This window comes from Bos javanicus, chromosome 14 (assembly GCF_032452875.1).
Source record: "Bos javanicus breed banteng chromosome 14, ARS-OSU_banteng_1.0, whole genome shotgun sequence".
NCBI classification, from domain to species: domain Eukaryota; kingdom Metazoa; phylum Chordata; class Mammalia; order Artiodactyla; family Bovidae; genus Bos; species Bos javanicus.
Window position 1 is genome coordinate 34,791 of NC_083881.1, and position 9,644 is coordinate 44,434.

Consider the following 9,644-nt stretch of genomic DNA (forward strand, 5'->3'; position numbering starts at 1 on the left):
AGAGTACTGGAGTGGGGTGCCATTGCATCACTTGTTAGGGAAAGACAAATTCATACTCTTTGCTACTAATTTGCAGAGGGATTTTATGCTACTTGAGGCTCAGAAGGTAAAGGATCCGTCTAGAATGTGAGAGATTCTGGGTTCGATTCCCGGATTGGGAAGATACCCTCGGGAAGGGAACGGCAACCCACTCCAGTATTCTTGCCAGGAGAATTCCAGGCAGAGAGGAGCCTAGCAGGCTACAGTCCACAGGGTTGCAAAGAGTCAACCATGACTGAGCGATTAGCACTTTATACTCTTAGATCCTATGAAAAAATTCTACCAATTACTGTGTAATTTTGCTGAGAATGAAACGACAAATAGATAATGTAGGGTCAAACTGGGAATGTTGGGGAAAATAAAACCAGCATTTCCTTCCCATTGTGTCAAACTAGTATTTAAACTGTATATAAACTTAAGCGGAAAAAATAACCTCTTGTGTAATAAGAAATAATACTGGACTGAGACTATCAGATTTACTTTAATTCTTTAATCTTTTCTGAATATGTGCCAGACTGGAGCCCCAGACCAGATCAAAGAAAGATAAATAAAACTGCCTGTGCACACACTAGACACCAGGGTGCCCGTGATGGCCTGCACTTCATACTTGCCATTCTCAGAGGTATCTACACATAAATACATGCAGGGAAAAAAGTGCAAGTGTTAGTTGCTCTGTCGTGTCTGACTCTTCATGACCTCATGGACTATAGCCCAACAGGCTCCTCTATTCATGGAATTCTCCAGGCAAGAATACTGGAGTGAGTAGCCATTCCCTTCTCCAGGGGATCTTCCCAATCTAGGGATAGAAGCCAGGTCTCCTGCATTGCAGGTCAAATCTTCACCATCCGAGCCACCAGGAATCTATCTAAAATTATGATTTACATGTCATACTGAATTTAGGAGGCTATTTTGAATTGAATTTCTTACTTTTTTTAAGCATGCTTTACCTACCATACACTTATAGGAATGATCTCTTCAGTTAAGTGCTGTGCTCAGTCACTCAGTTGTGTCCGACTCTGCGACCTCATGGATTAGAGCCCACCAAGCTCCTCTGTCCATGGGAATTCTCCAGGCAAAAATACTGGAGTGAGTTGCCATTTCCTCCTCCAGAGGATCTTCCCAACCCAGGGATCAAATCTGGGTCTTCTGCATTGCAGGAGGATTCTTAACCATCTGAGTCACCAGGGAAGCCCCTCCTCAGGTATAGACAAAGATTAATAAAGTTTGTATTTAATTCAATCCTTATGTATTAAGGTGGTTAGAATGTACTACTTAGTTACAGTAATAGATTTTTTTATCAGATGGAGTGGTTAAGTCAACCTGTTACAGATGTGTAAATTATGGATTTTGAGAATTATACAGATAATTTTAAAACAGTATTTTGGGAACACCAAGCAAAAAGTGATCTTAGTGAAATCTCTAGGCCAGTGTGAGGACCAGTCACAGAATATGGGAAATGTAGAGAGACATTGTGGAGTTTAATATCTTGTCTACATTCTTCCGGAAAAGTCTTCCCCTTCCTTTTGTTTACATTCAAGTTTGTGTCTCTAGAGCCCCTTCTCATATACTTTTAGTGAAACTGGGCAACCCAGAGACTCTGAGTCATTCACACTATTCTGTTCATTGACACTGGAGAAAAAAATAGAAAATTCTTTTATTGTTGTTGGTCTGAAATTAGCTTCCTGCGGCTTTTAAAAGTTAATTCATTTAAAATTAAATTTCTGTCCTTAGGACACAGAAAAAAGGTCAGTGTTTCTTTCATATTTTAGCCTTGAAATATTTGAAGACAGTGGTAAGAGTCTCCGTTTGTTTTCCCTCCGTGTTCCAGATGTCTTTAGGCCTTTGGTTGGTTTATCAGATGCTCTAGCCCCCACATTACACCTCACTGTTTACTACTTCTCATTGCAGGTGCCTGTGTGATTATTGCTAGCTTCCGGGAATCACTGACTCGTCTGCAATGAGATGCTGTCAAGAATATAATGTTTGTTTCTGAAACAAAATGAAAATGGGAGTTAATTCTTTCTGTTTACATCAACAACTAATGCAACTGCATTGAATGCCATGATTATAATATTGAAACTGAGTCCATTTCATTCCCATTGTCGACACCGTTTTACAACCACACTCTCTTCATTACTACATACTTGTCCTGTGGGCATAGAACTCTATTTCCACTCTATTCAGCAATCGGTTTAGTTCAGTTCAGTTCGGTCGCTCAGTCATGTCCGACTTTTTGCGACCCCATGAATTCCAGCACGCCAGGCCTCCCTGTCCATCACCAACTCCCGGAGTTCACTGAGACTCAAGTCCATCGAGTCAGTGATGCCATCCAGCCATCTCATCCTCTGTCGTCCTCTTCTTCTCCTGCCCCCAATCCCTCCCAGCATCAGTACTAATCCTAATTGCATTCTTTACACGATTTAGATTCTCTGGTCCTCTGATCGTATCTCATACTTTTTGTTGTTGTTCAGTCTCACAGTCATGCAAGACTCTTTGCAACCCTATGTCCTGCAGCATGCCAGGCTTCTCTGTCCCTCGCCATCTCCCAAAGTTTGCCCTGCATAAACTCTACTTCTAATTGAAAACAATTTGAACATTCAAATTCCTACCTTGGTTCAGACTGTCTTCTCTGCTTAAAATGTCTTTTGTTTTTGTTTCTTATCCCTTCAATCTATCTTAACACTATAGTTTGACTCAAAGTTCAAAGTCCTATTGTGATTTTATTGATCAGGAAATATCTTGGTCATTATTCAAGTATCTCAACATGTGAGGAACACTCTTAATATGCTTGACAAAAGCTTAATGAAAAATAAATAAGCAAAACACAAAAATATGCACAGTGGCAATGCAGAAAAGTGTAGTATTTTTTAAAGCAAATTATTATTTCTCTCTCTACATTACAATTATACCATAATAATCCCACTGTTGAACTTCCCAGGTGGCGCTAGTGGTAAACAACCCAACTGTCAATCCAAGAGAGACAGGTTTGATCCCTGGGCTGGGAAGTTTCCCTGGAGGAGAGCACTGCAACCCACTCCTGAGTTCTGCCTGGAGAATCCCATGGACAGAGGAGCCTGGCGGGCTTCAGTCCATACCCTCTCACAGAGTCAGACACCACTAAAGTGACTTAACACACATGCACCCAGTCACTTTATCATAAGCCATAATTGAGAACAAGCTTAAATCTCTGTATTGCCACTCAGAGGACATCTGCCTACTCATCTGGAAATAATTTTAGACTTTGAACAATCAATAAATGCCTTCTATTGCATACGTTGACAAGGTGTGATCTGCAAACCAAATCTGTCCTACTGTCTTTTATAAATAAAATTTTATTGGAACAGAGTCATGCCTATTGATTTACATATTGCCTACAGGTGAATCCATGCTGCGAGATACAGAAGTGCATAGCTGAAATTGAGACTATGTGGCTCACAAAGGCTAAAATATTTACTATACAGTTTTTTCCAGAAAAAAGTGCTGCTCCCTGTTCTGTTAAACTGTTATTGGAGTTGAGATATTTATATGTTAAGATATGGCAGCTTCTTAAATAATAAATATACTATACTTCCCATAAACCTAGACTATAAACTGAAAAATAGAATACCAGTTTTTTTCAATTTCAATAATAAATGTAAGAATAAAAAAGAATTGTACTCATATTTATAATAGTAATGCAAGTTGTATTATCTTAAGAAAACCAATGGTTTTTACAGAAAATGAAACTCACAACACAATGTTAAAGAAAGGGTAAAAAACACTATAATATGATTCATATTGTATAAGTTTTACATCCAAACACGTCAATATGTCCCTCAGATACAGAGAAAGTGAAAGTCGCTCAGTTGTGACAGACTCTTTGCAACCCCATGGTCTGTACAGTCCATGGACTTCTCCAGGCCAGAATAATGGAGTGGGTAGCCTTTCCCTTCTCCAAGGGGTCTTCCCAACCCAGGGATCAAACCCAGGTCTTCCGCATTGCAGGCAGATTCTTTACCAGCTGAGCCACAAGGGAAGCCCAAGAATACTGAAGTGGGTAGCCTATCCCTTCTCCAGGGGATCTGCCTGACCAGGAATTGAACCAGGGTGTCCTGAATTGCAAGAGGATTCTTTACCAACTGAGCTATGAGGGAAGCCCACAGATACAGGGGGACAACCAGAAATTCAACAAAAATTAAGAATCTTTGGATTGTTACCCAATAGTTGATTTTGCTTTTGTATATTTCTGCATTTTGCAAGTATTTAAAGACAAAAATATAGTGTCTAGTTCAACATTTTTAAAAGATCAATGGACTAGAGTGCATGATGAAATTGTTCCCCAAACTTTGGGAAAAAATGCATATGCAACCAAAGTGTCACAAGGACATTATTTCATCTAATTGCCCCATTTGTGGTCTCAAAGCAATAGCTAAATAATATTCTCTAAGGTTAATCTCCTTGGGGTTTTGGTGGCATATATATGTTACAGTTTGATGTTAGGGTTCAGCTTTTTTGGTTTCCTTTTTTTGGTGTCCTTTTCTCAGTCCTTTTCAAGTCTGAATATATTTTTAATACATTATAAGAGAAATTCATTTTCTGAAATATTCATTGCAATATACTCTAGATTCCCGTTAACTATTTTTCAGACTTATTACTATATTAAAAAAAATGACTTCTCAGCATAAATTTTCCTGGAATCCATTGAACTTAGAAAAGAAGCTTTATTAAATGAGCCAGTCAAATTCTTCTACACTCAGGTGAGTTGATTTTTATTTCACTTTAAAAGGAATATAATATGTTCCTAATATACTTCATTAATCTTTGCAGGAGGCAAACAAGCACGTGTATAAATCTAACTGCCAGATTACCTGTTTAGTTGACTAGAAGTCTTTGATTAGTTATCTTTCACCACATTTATTATTGTTCACCATGCTACATCACAAGGAAATTTTGTTTTTTCTGGATCACAATATTTTCATTCCCTTTATACATACAAACTTTAATAATAAACAAGAACTATAAGTTGTCATCTGTGCTTATATGGATTATATCCTGGAATAATGCTCTAAGAAACAAATTGAGGCTGAGATTTTATAATTTTATAGTTTCTAAAATGCCTGTTACAGGGCTGAGCACATAGTGGGTCTGCAATGGGAAAATTATACCAAGGTAATTGCACAGAAAAGAAGATAAATACTATGCACAGCACCTGTGCTCACAGCTGAACATGGCTGACACTTCCTGGACTACATGGGCGATTGGGAACATTGGCCCCAAGCCTGTTGACAAGTACAGAGTGTGGAAGGTGGAGAGAAAAGCTACAGGTGTGGAGAAGGAGTGTGGGGAAGAAGGAACAAGTGTGCATCAGAAATTGTATTCATCTTTGGTGAAGATTTCCCTTTCAACCCTGGACTATTCAAACTTTGTTACCATAGACATAGGGAACAAATCCTGACTTTAAAAAAAAAGTGTTTTCAGTTAGAGAATATGTGCTCTATGATTTGCATGTTGAATTGAAACATACTTTCAGGAAATCAGGAATTAATCACATGTTTAAGAATGTAAAGGAACAACTGAAGAAACAGAGTTGGGGAATATGTGAATGACATAGTTATACATGTACAGGAAATCTGGAAGTGTTATATGTGTTCTTGGAGTATAAAGTTATAAAACCTGAGTGAAAATAACAGAGTGTTTAATTTCAACTCCTGATGATATATAGAATTTTTAGAGAAGTCTATGTGGAATGAACTTCCCTTTATACTGAGTGCCATTTCAGGTTTTGGTAAGAATTTAGGAAGTAGCTTTGAAAAGAATGAATTTTAATGTCAGAAAAAGACAGTAGAGGCATTTTGGAGGGAAAGAGGCTAATTTAAAAAATAATAATAATTCAATGCACTCTTTTTCCCCATAAGTACTCTCATTCTATGCGTAGGTCAGGAAGATCCCCTGGAGGAGGGCATGACAACCCATCCAGTGTTCTTGCCCAGAGAATCTCATGGACAGAGGAACCTGGTAGGCTACAGTCCATGGAGTCACAAAAACATCCGACAATACTGAGGGAATAACATTACATTTCTTTCAAATTCTGCTGCAGATTTCTCTGAATCAACTTTTATATTTTGTCCACAGGAACCAAGAAAACCAGAGTGCTGAAGTCACTTTCATTCTCTTGGGCTTCTCAGAATATCCCGAACTCCAGATACCTCTTGTCCTGTTATTCTTAACCATCTACTCCGTCAGTGTGCTGGGGAACCTGGGCATGATCCTAACTATCTAGATAAATCCCAAATTCCACACCCCTGTGTACTACTTCCTCAGACATTTGTCCTTTGTTGATCTCTGTTACTCAACAGTAGTTACATCCAAGCTACTAGAAAACTTGATTGTGGAAGACAGAACCATCTCCTTCACAGGACGCATCATGCAGTTCTCCTTTGCCTGCATATTTGTGGTGACAGAGACGTTCCTGTTGGCAGTGATGGCATATGACCGATTTGTGGCCATTTGCAACCCTCTTCTCTACACAGCTGTCATGTTCCAGAAGCTTTGTTCCTTATTGGTGGGTGCATCATACTCTTGGGGGTACAGTCTGTTCCCTGACTCTTACCCACTTTTCATCCGAATTGTCCTTTAGAGGAAATAATATCATAAATAACTTTGTTTGTGAGCACGCAGCCATTGTTGCTGTTTCCTGCTCTGACCCCTACATTAGCCAGGAGATCATTTTAGTCTCTGCCATGTTTAATGAAATAAGCAGCCTGATAATTATTCTCACCTCCTATATTTTCATTTTTATCACTGTCCTGAAGATGCCTTCAACTGGGGGGCTCCACAAAGCCTTCTCCACCTGTGCCTCCCACCTGACTGCCATTACCATCTTCCACGGGACCATCCTTTCCCTCTACTGTGTTCCTAACTCCAGGAGTTCATGGCTCATGGTCAAGGTGGCCTCTGTCTTTTACACAGTGGTCATCCCCATGCTGAACCCAGTGATCTACAGCCTCGGGAACAAAGATGTGAAAGAGACTGCTAGGAAGCTGCTGCTAAGTCGCTTCAGTCGTGTCCAACTCTGTGAGACCCCATAGAAGGCAGCCCACCAGGCTCCGCCATCCCTGGGATTCTCCAGGCAGGAACACTGGAGTGGGTTGCCATTTCCTTCTCCAATGCATGAAAGTGAAAAGTGAAAGTGAAGTCGCTCAGTCCTGTCTGACTCTTAGCGACCCCATGGACTGCAGTCCACCAGGCTCCTCCATCCATGGGATTTTCCAGGCAAGAGTACTGGAGTGGGTTGCCATTGCCTTCTCCAGCTAGGAAGCGAGTCAATACCAAATTATTATGTCAATGAATGTAAAACGGCTTAGGTTTGCTTTTTCATTTACAAGAGCACTGTGGAGAACTGTCCAAGTTTTGTAGCATTTTTTAATAGCATTTCAAATTCCAATTTTTAGGAAGGAAAACAGTGCACACATTTAATGAAATTCCCTTGTTGATACATCATTCAACCACTTTAGTAAACTGTAGAGACTTAGCAATAAAATAATAAATAACACCTAATTAAAGCCTAGACTATTGAAGTCTCTAGATAAAGTATTTGTCATGTAAAGATTTCTGAGTAAGGACACATTACCATTTGGCTGTTCAGGTGAGTCTTCTTTTTTTCTTTTCTTTAAGTCATTATAAGTCAATCGAAGAGTGGATTTGAGTTGTCATGAAAGTTTATAGTTAACCATGAGGGAGTTACATGAGTTGAATCATAGTAACTAAGAGTTGTTCAACACTAAGACACTAAAGTTAAAAGACATTCCTGTGCTTAGTTGCTCAGTTATGTCTGACTCTTTACAATTCTATGGGCTTTAGCCTGCCAGGCTCCTGTGTCCATGGAAAGAATACTGGAGTGGGTAGCCATTCTCTTCTCCAGGGTATCTGCATGACCAGTAATCAAACGTATGTCTCCTGCATTGCAGGCAGATTCTTTACCATCTAAGGTACCAGGGAAGCCTAAATTTAAAGGATATATTTATTTAACACCACATAGAAAGAATTGGTACATTATAAGTGCAAAGAAGTCATGTCTCTGTCCCCACAGAATCCTGAATAAGATTTGGTAAAATTCTACTTGTTAATATAAAATTTATTTGTTTTTTGTACATAAATCATCAAAAATAAAATTAAGAAATGCACACTTCAGAAATAGTTCCAGCTAAATCTAAAACAGTATTTCACGTCAGTCAAATTACATATAAAATAGCTATTGATGTACAATGATAACATAACAGAGAACTTCATTGGTAAGTAACATTAATGGTGGATTGAATGGGGGCCCTGCTAATATCAATTAGAGAATCTTGGTTAACCTGATTTAATTTTGCCCAACTAGCAAACTCATGGACTTCCCTGGTGGCTCAGATGATAAAGAATCCACTTGCAATGCAGGAAACTTTGGTTCTATCCCTGGGTGGGGAAGATCCCCTGGAGAAAGGGAGGGCAACCCACTCCAGTATCCTTGCCTGGGGAATCCCATGACAGAGGAGCCTGGCGGGCTTCAGTCCATGGAGTTACAAAGATTAAGACACGACTGAGCAACTAACACACTTCACAGTAAACTCACATCCAGTCTAAGGAGTGAATTCTATGTGCTGTGGTGCTTCCCGGGTGGCACTAGTGGTAAGAACCTGCTACCAGTGCAGGAGACGTAGGAGACATGGGTTCCGTTCCTGGATTGGGAGGATCCTCTGGAGGAGGGCATGGCAACCCATTCCAGTATTCTTGCCTGGAGAATTCCATAGACAGTGAAGCCTGGTGGGCTAAAGTCCATAGGGTGGCAAGGAATCAAACACCACTGAAGCGACTTAGCACGCACCCACCTTGGTATCAGGTGTACCCAGACCCTCCTCCCTAAATAGACTCTACTATCACATAAGATATATATTATCTGCCAGAAATTGGGGGAAAAGCCTAACACCTCTTTGTGAAAGACTATTTTTTTTCCCTGCTAAGCATTTTGTCTAATAGTAATACTATGTTCATCCATGTGAGAGGAGCCACCAAACTTATTCTACAGTGTCTGTAGCATTTTAGATTCCCAGGCATAATATATAACTCTTCTGGTTGCTTCATATCCTTGCTAATCATTGCTATTATATACTTATATTATAGCAAATCCAGTGGATATAAATTGATATCTCATCATGACATTGATTTGCATTTTCCTAATAACTACATATGTTGAGAGTATTTTCACATGCTTGTTGGACATTTGTAAATTTTGTGTTGTATCTGCTTTGACTTTTTGTCCTTATTGTTTCTTTTCTGTACCTTTTCTTTTCACTTTATTAATAATGTTTTTAATATACAAATATTTTAAATTTTGAGGAAGTACAATAGCAATTTATTTATTTATTTATTTATTGTCATTCATGTTTTGTTTCCCTGTTTAAGAATCTACTGCCAAACTCAAGGGCATGAAATGTAAGGCCTGTGTTTTTCTTGTAAGAGTTTTATAGTTTATGCTCTTTCATTCAGGTCCTTGTTCACTTTCTGAGTTAACTGTTGTATATAATATGAGGCAAGTGTCCAATCCCGTAATTTTACTTGTGAATGCCCAATTGTCCTGGCATCATTTA

The 9,644-nt window shown here is 39.1% G+C and overlaps 1 pseudogene; it reads left to right on the top strand.

Moving 5' to 3' along the window:
* The first annotated feature begins 5,245 nt into the window (after window positions 1-5,245).
* LOC133260809 (olfactory receptor 5D13-like) lies at window positions 5,246-7,311 on the top strand (annotated as a pseudogene).
* Window positions 7,312-9,644: the final 2,333 nt, after the last annotated feature.